This window comes from Aedes aegypti, chromosome 2 (genome assembly GCF_002204515.2).
Source record: "Aedes aegypti strain LVP_AGWG chromosome 2, AaegL5.0 Primary Assembly, whole genome shotgun sequence".
Taxonomy (NCBI): domain Eukaryota; kingdom Metazoa; phylum Arthropoda; class Insecta; order Diptera; family Culicidae; genus Aedes; species Aedes aegypti.
This window is the reverse complement of record NC_035108.1, coordinates 435809349-435822092: the sequence shown is the minus strand read 5'-3', so window position 1 is coordinate 435822092 and position 12744 is coordinate 435809349.

Here is a 12744-nt window from a genome sequence, read left to right as displayed (position 1 = left end):
ACAGTCATTTTCCACATTCCTACAAATAATATGATATCGAGATATTTGCATTATAAATGCATGGAATATATGCAAATCGTTTGCATCTTGCAACTCTCGTCGTCGTCGGTAGAATATTTATTTCATGACCCCTTGTTGGATAAAATTCATCTGTTCTCCGGCGACATATCGCCAACGACTCGCATCGAACCTCGTACCCGTTGACGAGAGGGCACAATGGTCGCGTTTAAATGCAAATTACAAACGCGCACAGGAGGCTCATTTTCTCGCTCAATTTCCATTTTAACCCTCTAAAACCCAACCCCGCCTCTGCTCTGGAAATTTCATAGTTTTGAAATTAGTTTTTTTTTTGCTGGTCAATCGGTTGAAAACGCATATTATGAGAGTTATTCATGATCTTCGAATTAGGTCGATTTAAGGTTAAAAAAGTAATATTTTGATCGAAAATAAAAATATGGGTATTAGACGGTTTACGTACGAACAACATCCTTCGCAAACCAAAGTCGTGTAGAAAGGCTACGTCCTAGTAGAAGGCACTTCATCGTGTGCTTTGTGGGATCGTAACTATACAACCGCTCGTTACTCACTTGGAAGAGATGCTCATCGCGACCGAGAAAAAGAAGCCCCGAGTGGTGGGGCATTAAAAATAGAAAATAAGCCACTTTTCCTTCCTGTCGCCGTCGTCGTTTTGCTTTTTATCCACGTGCGGCCATCATCAACAACAGAACTCCACAGAAGGAAGGCAACTGGCATGCAGTTAGTAGGGCTGTCCCGTAGCCAAGAAGCAGATCGTTTATCCCGTGTCTGTCGAATGGATGGCTGAGCTCATTGCAACATTCAAAGCGCACTAAAACCTCTCCGGGCCACACTGAAGCTTCTCGTACCATAGTCGTCATGTAAGTACTAAGCCTACCTGAGTGCAACGGTGCCAGTGGTTTCCAAGAGGTTGTGATAAGCCCATGAAGAATCTTTTACAGCTTCTTAGAGCAAGTATTTTTGGAAGTACCTTTTGAGCTTCCAGGAGAAAGTTTTTCCAGATTTCAGGAGGAAGCTTTTGCAGTTTCCAGGTGGAAGTTTTTGCAGCTTCCAGAATAAAGCTTTTACAGCTTCCAGGAGTAAGCATGTCCTGCTTTCATAAGGAAGCTTTTCCAGCTTCCAGGAGGAAGCTTTCCCAGCTAACAGGAGAAAGCTTTCCCAGCTAACAGGAGGAAGCTTTCCCAGCTTCCAGGAGGAAGATTTTCCAGCTTCCAAGAGGAAGCTCTTCCAGCTTCCAGGGGGAAGCTTTTCCAGCTCCTAGGGGGAAGCTTTTCCATCTTACAAAATGAAGCATATCCTGCTTCATGGAGAAAGTTTTCCAGCTTTCAGGAAGAAGCTTTTCCAGCTTCCAGGAAGAAGTTTTTCCAACTAACAGGAGAAAGCTTTCCCAGCTAACAGGAGGAAGCTTTCCCAACTTCTAGGAAGAAGCTTTTCCAGCTTCCAGTAGGAAGCTTTTCCAGCTTCCAGGAGGAAGCTTTTCCAGCTTCCAGGAGGAAGCTTTTCCAGCTTCCAGGAGGAAGCTTTTCCAGCTTCCAGGAGGAAGCTTTTCCAGCTTCCAGGAGGAAGCTTTTCCAGCTTCCAGGAGGAAGCTTTTCCAGCTTCCAGGAGGAAGCTTTTCCAGCTTCCAGGAGGAAGCTTTTCCAGCTTCCAGGAGGAAGCTTTTCCAGCTTCCAGGAGGAAGCTTTTCCAGCTTCCAGGAGGAAGCTTTTCCAGCTTCCAGGAAGAAGCTTTTCCAGCTTCCAGGAGGAAGCTTTTTCAGCATCCAGGAGGAAGCTTTTCCAGCTTCCAGGAGGAAGCTTTTCTAGCTTCCAGGTGGAAGCTTTTCTAGCTTCCAGGTGGAAGCTTTTCCAGCTTCCAGGAAGAAGCTTTTCCAGCTTCCAGGAGGAAGCTTTTCCAGTTTCCAAGAGGAAGCGTTTCCAGCTTCCAGGAGGAAGCTTTTCCAGCTTCCAGGAGGAAGTTTTTCCAGCTTCCAGGAGGAAGCTTTTTCAGCATCCAGGAGGAAGCTTTTCCAGCTTCCAGGAGGAAGCTTTTCTAGCTTCCAGGTGGAAGCTTTTCCAGCTTCCAGGTGGAAGCTTTTCCAGCTTCCAGGTGGAAGCTTTTCCAGCTTCCAGGCGGAAGCTTTTCCAGCTTCCAGGTGGAAGCTTTTCCAGCTTCCAGGTGGAAGGTTTTCCAGCTTCCAGGAGGAAGCTCTTCCAGCTTCCAGAAATAAACTCTTCCAGCTTCCAGGAAGAAGCTCTTCCAGCTTCCAGGAAGAAGCTTTTCCAGCTAACAGGAGAAAGCTTTCCCAGCTAACAGGAGGAAGCTTTCCCAACTTCTAGGAAGAAGCTTTTCCAGATTCCAGGAGGAAGCTTTTCCAGCTTCCAGGAGGAAGCTTTTCCAGCTTCCAGGAGGAAGCTTTTCCAGCTTCCAGGAGGAAGCTTTTCCAGCTTCCAGGAAGAAGCTTTTCCAGCTTCCAGGAGGAAGCTCTTCCAGCTTCCAGGAGGAAGCTTTTCCAGCTTCCAGGAGGAAGCTTTTCCAGCTTCCAGGAGGAAGCTTTTCCAGCTTCCAGATGGAAGCTTTTCCAGCTTCCAGGAGGAAGCTTTTCCAGCTTCCAGAAAAAAGCTCTTCCAGCTTTCAGGAAGAACCTCTTCCAGCTTCCAGGAAGAACCTCTTCCAGCTTCCAGGAAGAAGCTCTTCCAGCTTCCAGGAAGAAGCTCTTCCAGCTTCCAGGAAGAAGCTTTTCCAGCTAACAGGAGAAAGCTTTCCCAGCTAACAGGAGGAAGCTTTTCCAACTTCTAGGAAGAAGCTTTTCCAGATTCCAGGAGGAAGCTCTTCCAGCTTCCAGGAGGAAGCTTTTCCAGCATCCAGGAGGAAGCTTCTCCAGCTTCCAGGAGGAAGCTTTTCCAGCTTCCAGGAGGAAGCTTTTCCAGTGTCCAAGAGGAAGCTCTTTCAGCTTCCAGGAGAAAGCTTTTCCAGCTTCCTGGGGGAAGCTTTTTCAGCTTCCAGAAGGAAGCTTTTGCAGCTTCCAGGAGGAAGTTTTTCCAGCTTCCAGGAGGAAGCTTTTCCAGCTTCCAGGAGGAAGCTTTTCCAGCTTCCAGGAGGAAGCTTTTCCAGCTTCCAGGAAGAAGCTTTTCCAGCTTCCAGGAGGAAGCTTTTCTAGCTTCCAGGAGGAAGCTTTTCCAGCTTCATGGGGGAAGCTTTTCCACCTTACAGGAGGAAGCTTTCCCAGCTTCCAGGAGGATGCTTTTCCAGCTTCCAGGAGGAAGCTTTTCCAGCTTCCAGGTGGAAGCTTTTCTAGCTTCCAGGTGGAAGCTTTTCCAGCTTCCAGGAAGAAGCTTTTCCAGCTTCCAGGAGGAAGCTTTTCCAGTTTCCAAGAGGAAGCGTTTCCAGCTTCCAGGAGGAAGCTTTTCCAGCTTCCAGGAGGAAGTTTTTCCAGCTTCCAGGAGGAAGCTTTTTCAGCATCCAGGAGGAAGCTTTTCCAGCTTCCAGGAGGAAGCTTTTCTAGCTTCCAGGTGGAAGCTTTTCCAGCTTCCAGGTGGAAGCTTTTCCAGCTTCCAGGTGGAAGCTTTTCCAGCTTCCAGGCGGAAGCTTTTCCAGCTTCCAGGTGGAAGCTTTTCCAGCTTCCAGGTGGAAGGTTTTCCAGCTTCCAGGAGGAAGCTCTTCCAGCTTCCAGAAATAAACTCTTCCAGCTTCCAGGAAGAAGCTCTTCCAGCTTCCAGGAAGAAGCTTTTCCAGCTAACAGGAGAAAGCTTTCCCAGCTAACAGGAGGAAGCTTTCCCAACTTCTAGGAAGAAGCTTTTCCAGATTCCAGGAGGAAGCTTTTCCAGCTTCCAGGAGGAAGCTTTTCCAGCTTCCAGGAGGAAGCTTTTCCAGCTTCCAGGAGGAAGCTTTTCCAGCTTCCAGGAAGAAGCTTTTCCAGCTTCCAGGAGGAAGCTCTTCCAGCTTCCAGGAGGAAGCTTTTCCAGCTTCCAGGAGGAAGCTTTTCCAGCTTCCAGGAGGAAGCTTTTCCAGCTTCCAGATGGAAGCTTTTCCAGCTTCCAGGAGGAAGCTTTTCCAGCTTCCAGAAAAAAGCTCTTCCAGCTTTCAGGAAGAACCTCTTCCAGCTTCCAGGAAGAACCTCTTCCAGCTTCCAGGAAGAAGCTCTTCCAGCTTCCAGGAAGAAGCTCTTCCAGCTTCCAGGAAGAAGCTTTTCCAGCTAACAGGAGAAAGCTTTCCCAGCTAACAGGAGGAAGCTTTTCCAACTTCTAGGAAGAAGCTTTTCCAGTGTCCAAGAGGAAGCTCTTTCAGCTTCCAGGAGAAAGCTTTTCCAGCTTCCTGGGGGAAGCTTTTTCAGCTTCCAGAAGGAAGCTTTTGCAGCTTCCAGGAGGAAGTTTTTCCAGCTTCCAGGAGGAAGCTTTTCCAGCTTCCAGGAGGAAGCTTTTCCAGCTTCCAGGAGGAAGCTTTTCCAGCTTCCAGGAGGAAGCTTTTCCAGCTTCCAGGAAGAAGCTTTTCCAGCTTCCAGGAGGAAGCTTTTCTAGCTTCCAGGAGGAAGCTTTTCCAGCTTCATGGGGGAAGCTTTTCCACCTTACAGGAGGAAGCTTTCCCAGCTTCCAGGAGGATGCTTTTCCAGCTTCCAGGAGGAAGCTTTTCCAGCTTCCAGGTGGAAGCTTTTCTAGCTTCCAGGTGGAAGCTTTTCCAGCTAACAGGAGAAAGCTTTCCCAGCTAACAGGAGGAAGCTTTCCCAACTTCTAGGAAGAAGCTTTTCCAGATTCCAGGAGGAAGCTTTTCCAGCTTCCAGGAGGAAGCTTTTCCAGCTTCCAGGAGGAAGCTTTTCCAGCTTCCAGGAGGAAGCTTTTCCAGCTTCCAGGAGGAAGCTTTTCCAGCTTCCAGGAGGAAGCTTTTCCAGCTTCCAGGAGGAAGCTTTTCCAGCTTCCAGGAGGAAGCTTTTCCAGCTTCCAGGAGGAAGCTTTTCCAGCTTCCAGGAGGAAGCTTTTCCAGCTTCCAGGAGGAAGCTTTTCCAGCTTCCAGGAGGAAGCTTTTTCAGCATCCAGGAGGAAGCTTTTCCAGCTTCCAGGAGGAAGCTTTTCTAGCTTCCAGGTGGAAGCTTTTCTAGCTTCCAGGTGGAAGCTTTTCCAGCTTCCAGGAGGAAGCTTTTCCAGCTTCCAGGAGGAAGCTTTTCCAGTTTCCAAGAGGAAGCGTTTCCAGCTTCCAGGAGGAAGCTTTTCCAGCTTCCAGGAGGAAGTTTTTCCAGCTTCCAGGAGGAAGCTTTTTCAGCATCCAGGAGGAAGCTTTTCCAGCTTCCAGGAGGAAGCTTTTCTAGCTTCCAGGTGGAAGCTTTTCCAGCTTCCAGGTGGAAGCTTTTCCAGCTTCCAGGTGGAAGCTTTTCCAGCTTCCAGGTGGAAGCTTTTCCAGCTTCCAGGCGGAAGCTTTTCCAGCTTCCAGGTGGAAGCTTTTCCAGCTTCCAGGTGGAAGGTTTTCCAGCTTCCAGGAGGAAGCTCTTCCAGCTTCCAGAAATAAACTCTTCCAGCTTCCAGGAAGAAGCTCTTCCAGCTTCCAGGAAGAAGCTTTTCCAGCTAACAGGAGAAAGCTTTCCCAGCTAACAGGAGGAAGCTTTCCCAACTTCTAGGAAGAAGCTTTTCCAGATTCCAGGAGGAAGTTTTTCCAGCTTCCAGGAGGAAGCTTTTCCAGCTTCCAGGAGGAAGCTTTTCCAGCTTCCAGGAGGAAGCTTTTCCAGCTTCCAGGAAGAAGCTTTTCCAGCTTCCAGGAGGAAGCTCTTCCAGCTTCCAGGAGGAAGCTTTTCCAGCTTCCAGGAGGAAGCTTTTCCAGCTTCCAGGAGGAAGCTTTTCCAGCTTCCAGATGGAAGCTTTTCCAGCTTCCAGGAGGAAGCTTTTCCAGCTTCCAGAAAAAAGCTCTTCCAGCTTTCAGGAAGAACCTCTTCCAGCTTCCAGGAAGAACCTCTTCCAGCTTCCAGGAAGAAGCTCTTCCAGCTTCCAGGAAGAAGCTCTTCCAGCTTCCAGGAAGAAGCTTTTCCAGCTAACAGGAGAAAGCTTTCCCAGCTAACAGGAGGAAGCTTTCCCAACTTCTAGGAAGAAGCTTTTCCAGATTCCAGGAGGAAGCTCTTCCAGCTTCCAGGAGGAAGCTTTTCCAGCATCCAGGAGGAAGCTTTTCCAGCTTCCAGGAGGAAGCTTTTCCAGCTTCCAGGAGGAAGCTTTTCCAGTGTCCAAGAGGAAGCTCTTTCAGCTTCCAGGAGAAAGCTTTTCCAGCTTCCTGGGGGAAGCTTTTTCAGCTTCCAGAAGGAAGCTTTTGCAGCTTCCAGGAGGAAGTTTTTCCAGCTTCCAGGAGGAAGCTTTTCCAGCTTCCAGGAGGAAGCTTTTCCAGCTTCCAGGAGGAAGCTTTTCCAGCTTCCAGGAAGAAGCTTTTCCAGCTTCCAGGAGGAAGCTTTTCTAGCTTCCAGGAGGAAGCTTTTCCAGCTTCATGGGGGAAGCTTTTCCACCTTACAGGAGGAAGCTTTCCCAGCTTCCAGGAGGATGCTTTTCCAGCTTCCAGGAGGAAGCTTTTCCAGCTTCCAGGAGGAAGCTTTTCCAGCTTCCAGGTGGAAGCTTTTCTAGCTTCCAGGTGGAAGCTTTTCCAGCTAACAGGAGAAAGCTTTCCCAGCTAACAGGAGGAAGCTTTCCCAACTTCTAGGAAGAAGCTTTTCCAGATTCCAGGAGGAAGCTTTTCCAGCTTCCAGGAGGAAGCTTTTCCAGCTTCCAGGAGGAAGCTTTTCCAGCTTCCAGGAGGAAGCTTTTCCAGCTTCCAGGAAGAAGCTTTTCCAGCTTCCAGGAGGAAGCTCTTCCAGCTTCCAGGAGGAAGCTTTTCCAGCTTCCAGGAGGAAGCTTTTCCAGCTTCCATATGGAAGCTTTTCCAGCTTCCAGGAGGAAGCTTTTCCAGCTTCCAGAAAAAAGCTCTTCCAGCTTTCAGGAAGAACCTCTTCCAGCTTCCAGGAAGAACCTCTTCCAGCTTCCAGGAAGAAGCTCTTCCAGCTTCCAGGAAGAAGCTCTTCCAGCTTCCAGGAAGAAGCTCTTCCAGCTTCCAGGAAGAAGCTCTTCCAGCTTCCAGGAAGAAGCTTTTCCAGCTAACAGGAGGAAGCTTTCCCAACTTCTAGGAAGAAGCTTTTCCAGATTCCAGGAGGAAGCTCTTCCAGCTTCCAGGAGGAAGCTTTTCCAGCATCCAGGAGGAAGCTTTTCCAGCTTCCAGGAGGAAGCTTTTCCAGCTTCCAGGAGGAAGCTTTTCCAGCTTCCAGGAGGAAGCTTTTCCAGTGTCCAAGAGGAAGCTCTTTCAGCTTCCAGGAGAAAGCTTTTCCAGCTTCCTGGGGGAAGCTTTTTCAGCTTCCAGAAGGAAGCTTTTGCAGCTTCCAGGAGGAAGTTTTTCCAGCTTCCAGGAGGAAGCTTTTCCAGCTTCCAGGAGGAAGCTTTTCCAGCTTCCAGGAGGAAGCTTTTCCAGCTTCCAGGAAGAAGCTTTTCCAGCTTCCAGGAGGAAGCTTTTCTAGCTTCCAGGAGGAAGCTTTTCCAGCTTCCAGGGGGAAGCTTTTCCACCTTACAGGAGGAAGCTTTCCCAGCTTCCAGGAGGATGCTTTTCCAGCTTCCAGGAGGAAGCTTTTCCAGCTTCCAGGAGGAAGCTTTTCCAGCTTCCAGGTGGAAGCTTTTCTAGCTTCCAGGTGGAAGCTTTTCCAGCTTCCAGGTGGAAGCTTTTCCAGCTTCCAGGTGGAAGCTTTTCCAGCTTCCAGGTGGAAGGTTTTCCAGTTTCCAGGAGGAAGCTCTTCCAGCTTCCAGAAATAAACTCTTCCAGCTTCCAGGAAGAAGCTCTTCCAGCTTCCAGAAAGAAGCTCTTCCAGCTTCCAGGAAGAAGCTCTTCCAGCTTCCAGGAAGAAGATTTTCCAGCTAACAGGAGGAAGATTTCCCAACTTCTAGGAAGAAGCTTTTCCAGATTCCAGGAGGAAGCTTTTCCAGCTTCCAGGAGGAAGCTTTTCCAGCTTCCAGGAGGAAGCTTTTCCAGCTTCCAGGAGGAAGCTTTTCCAGCTTCCAGGAAGAAGCTTTTCCAGCTTCCAGGAGGAAGCTCTTCCAGCTTCCAGGAGGAAGCTTTTCCAGCTTCCAGGAGGAAGCTTTTCCAGCTTCCAGATGGAAGCTTTTCCAGCTTCCAGGTGGAAGCTTTTCCAGCTTCCAGGAGGAAGCTTTTCCAGCTTCCAGAAAAAAGCTCTACCAGCTTCCAGGAAGAACCTCTTCCAGCTTCCAGGAAGAACCTCTTCCAGCTTCCAGGAAGAAGCTCTTCCAGCTTCCAGGAAGAAGCTCTTTTAGCTACCAGGAAGAAGCTATTTCAGCTCCCAGAAGGGAGCTTTTGCAGCTTACAAAATTAAGCATTTCCAGCTTCAAAGAGAAAGTTTTTCAGCTTCCAGGAAGAAGCTTTTCCAGCTAACAGGAGGAAGCTTTCCCAGCTTCCAGGAAGAAGCTTTTCCAGTTTCCAGGAGGAAGCTTTTCCATCTTTCAGGATGAAACTCTTCCAGCTTCCAGGAGGAAGCTTTTCCAGCTTTCAGGAGGAAGCTTTTCCAGCTTCCAGGAGGAAGCTTTTCCAGCTTCCAGGAGGAAGCTTTTCCAGCTTCCAGGAGGAAGCTTTTCCAGCTTCCAGGAGGAAGCTTTTCCAGCTTCCAGGAGGAAGCTTTTCCAGCTTCCAGGAGGAAGCTCTTCCAGCTTTCAGGAAGAACCTCTTCCAGCTTCCAGGAAGAACCTCTTCCAGCTTCCAGGAAGAAGCTCTTCCAGCTTCCAGGAAGAAGCTCTTCCAGCTTCCAGGAAGAAGCTTTTTCAGCTTCCAGAAGGAAGCTTTTGCAGCTTCCAGGAGGAAGTTTTTCCAGCTTCCAGGAGGAAGCTTTTCTAGCTTCCAGGAGGAAGCTTTTCCAGCTTCCAGGAGGAAGCTTTTCCAGCTTCCAGGAGGAAGCTTTTCCAGCTTCCAGGTGGAAGCTTTTCCAGCTTCCAGGTGGAAGCTTTTCCAGCTTCCAGGAGGAAGCTTTTCCAGCTTCCAGGAGGAAGCTTTTCCAGCTTCCAGGAGGAAGCTCTTCCAGCTTCCAGGAGGAAGCTTTTCCAGATTCCAGGAGAAAGCTTTCTCAGCTTCCAGTTAGAAGTTTTTCTAGCATTCAGTAGCAAGCTTTCCCAGCTGCAGGAGGAAACTCTTCCAGCTTCCAGGAGAAGGCTTTTCCAGCTTCCAAGAGGAAGATCTTCCAGTTTCCAGGAGGAAGTTCTTCCAGCTTCCAGGAGCAAGCTTTTCCAACATCTAATGAGAAGCTTTTCCAACATCCAATGAGAAGCTTTTCCAGCGTTCAGGAGGAAGCTTTTCCAGCTTCCAGGAGAAAGTTTTCCAGCTTCCAGAAGAAAGCTTTTTCAGCTTCCAGGAGAAAGCTTTTTCAGATTCAAGGAGAAAGCTTTTTCAGCTTCCAGGAGTAATCTTTCCCAGCCTTCAGAAGGAAGCTTTCCCAGCTGCCAGGAGGAAGCTATCCCAGCTATCAGGCGAAAGCTTTTCCAGCTTCCAGAAGGAAGCTTTCACAGCTTCCAGGAAAAAAATCAGCTTCCATGAGGAAGTTTTTCTAGCTTCCAGGAGGACGCTTTTCCAGCTTCCAGAAAGAATGTTTTCCAGCTTCCAGGAGAAAACTATTTTAGCTTCGAGGAGGAAGCTTTTACAGCTTCCAGTAGGAAGGTTTTCTAGCTTCAAGAATGAAGCTTTTCAAGTTTCCAGAAGGAAGTTTCTCAAACTTACAGTAGGAAGCTTTTTCAATTTCCAGGAGGAAGCTTTTCAAGTTTCCAGGAGGATGTTCCAACAGCTTCCGGAAGGACAGCTTCCAGGAGAAAGATTTTCCATTTTCGAGGAGAAAGTTTTTCCAGTTTTCGAAAGGCAGCGTTCCAAGCTTATAGGAGAAAGCTCTTCCAGCTTCCAGGAGGAAGATATTCTAGCTTTCAGGAGGAAGCTTTCCAGTTTCCAGGAGAAATCTTGTCCAGCTTCTAGGAGGAAGCTTTTCCAGCTTTCAGGAGGAAGCTTTTCCTGCTGCCAGGTGGAAGCTTTTCCAGCTTTCAGAAGACAGTTTTTCCAGCTTTCAAGAGACAGTTTTTCCATCTTCCAGGAGGAAGCTTTTCCAGCTTCCAGGAGAAATATTTTCCAGCTTACAGGAGACAGCTCTTCCAGCTTTCAGGAGACAGCTCTTCCATCTTCTAGGAGGAAGCTTTTCCAGCGTTCAGAAAGAAGGATTTTCAGCTACCAGGAGCATGCTTTCCCAATTTCTTGAAGGAAGCTTCTAGGAAATATCGATTCCAGCTTCCAGAAGGATGCTTTTCAAGCTTCCAGAAGAAATCTTTTCCAGCTTCCAGGAGTAAGCTTTCCCAACTTTTAGGAGAAATCATTTCCAGATTCTAGGAGACATCTTTTCCACCTTCCAGGAGGAAGCTGTTTTCATCTTCCTGGAGGAAGCTTTCCCAGCTTTCAGGAGAAAGGTTTTCCAGTTTCCAGGAGCAAGTTTTTCCAGCTTCCGGGAGAAATCGTTTCAAGCTTCCAAGAGACAGCTTTTCCATCTTCCAGCAGGAAGCTTTTCCAGCTACCAGAAGCAAGCTTTCCCAATTTCTTGAAGGAAGCTTCCAGGTAAAATCGGTTCCAGCTTCCAGGAGGATGCTTTTCCAGCTTCCTGGAGGAAGCCTTTCCGCCTTCCATGAGGAAGCTTTTTCGTCTTCCATGAGGAAGCTTTTGCAACTTCTAAAAGGAAATTTTTTCAATGTCCAGGAGGAAGCTTTTCCGGCTTCGAAGAGGAAGCTTTTCCGGCTTCGAAGAGGAAGCTTTTCCAGCATCTAGAGACAGCTTTTCCTGCTTCCTGGAAGAAGCTTTTCCAGCTACCAGGAGCAAGCTTTCCCAATTTCTGGAAGGAAGAATTTGAAAGAAGCATTACCAGCTTCTGGAAGAATGTGTTGCCATTTATCCCAATGGATTGGAAACCCCTATTCCACAGCATGCCACAGAAATAAAAAGCAAGCCAGCAAAAAGCATCCACTTGTAAAATGGCACATTAGAAGGATGAATGTGTGCACTGTTCCTGCCACCTGCTCCTCTTTGTCCTGCTCGGTCGATGAGACATCTTCAGTGAGTTGCAAGGCTATTTTGTGCTTAACTACGGCGGTAGGCGATGAACCTCATTCGTTTTCTTCCTGTTCTTCTTCAGGTACGTTGAATGTTGGTGAAGTATTTTCCACTATTTGGTGAAAAGCCGCAATCCCGCTTTTCAGCAGTCGACAGCAGTGCCAACCGGTTGCGGAGGCCTGCACAATCACACAGTCACAGAGCACGACAAGCTGATAAGTGGTGCCGCACGTGCACTGAGTCGAGTTGATGGCTTGATGGCGATGATGATGACGATTATGATGGGTTGCCGTTTTTCAAGGAGAGAACAATGTTGTCAACAAGTTGGAAAGATTGCTTTAAATCTAGAAACATAGATTTATAGCACAAGTCGTGTTTTCTTCGATATTCGTTGCATTACTAGGTTTTTATATAAGTTTGATAAATAGCTATAATCTAAGTAAAATTCCGTTGAAACCCACTGGATTAATTTCTTGAAGATACCTTGAAAACGTTTCACTTTCGAGAATTTTCAAAAGAATTTTGAAGAACTTTTTGAAGCTACCTCAAATAAAAATTTAAAAAAATTCTCATTTTTTTTAAACTGCAGCAAAAATAAAATGAAAATTTATGGGAATTCATAATTTATTAGTATATTATATTCATGTGTTTATAATATTCATGATATTGGGAAAATTTGCATTTTTTTCATCTATTTTCTACAAAAATATTGATCTCTAGAAAATACTAATCAAACTGAGTAAAGGATGTTTGAGAAACTATGATTTACTTAAACTGAAATGTTACTTTGGTGGAATGCATGTAGGACAAATCTAAGAAAGAGTCACACAGACCGGAAATATGAGCTGCAAATAATGAGTCGCCAATTCTACTGCATTTTCTATTTATGCGAACCAACAGCAATTAGGTACCGTCTCATAAACCGTCCACGCTTTTCTTCCCAGTCAATAAATGGTCTGGATTGAGTGTATCTTTCAGCGAAAGCCACCTTTTGCTCGCAAACGACAGACTTTTCAATGGAGAAGAAATGGGATCTGCGTTCAAGAGACAAACTTCCTCCTTGCAGCAGTGGGACGTCACCGAGAAACAGACGACGTTGTGGACGACACCCACCACTGTAGTCCATCCCTCGCGCTCAAAGCCGAAGCCAAACACGGGAAGTTCATCGGCAAATCGGAATATGGCAACATCTGCAGCGGGGTTTAGGGACTGAATATCGAATGTCACAACGTCGAAGGACAAAAAGTCGAATGTCAAAACATTGAATGCCAAAACTTCGAATCATTTATTCCTTCGGAAGGAAATATTTTTTCTAAGAAATGTTCGATCCCTCCTTTCGACGTTACAAAACGTCAAAATCCAAACGTTCGAATGTCAAAACGCCGAATGGACAAAATGTTAAATTCCACAACATCAAACAGAGAAAATTGAAAGAGAGCGAAAATTTCTTGGAATCTTCCGAGAGAATAAATAATTTCACGTTTTGTCATTTGACGTTTTCGATTTCGACTTTTTGAAATTCGAGGTTCTATCTTTCGTAGTATGGCCCTTCGACAATTTGTGCATAAACCATCCGTAACTAGGCAAAACGGAGAACTCCCAAGTACT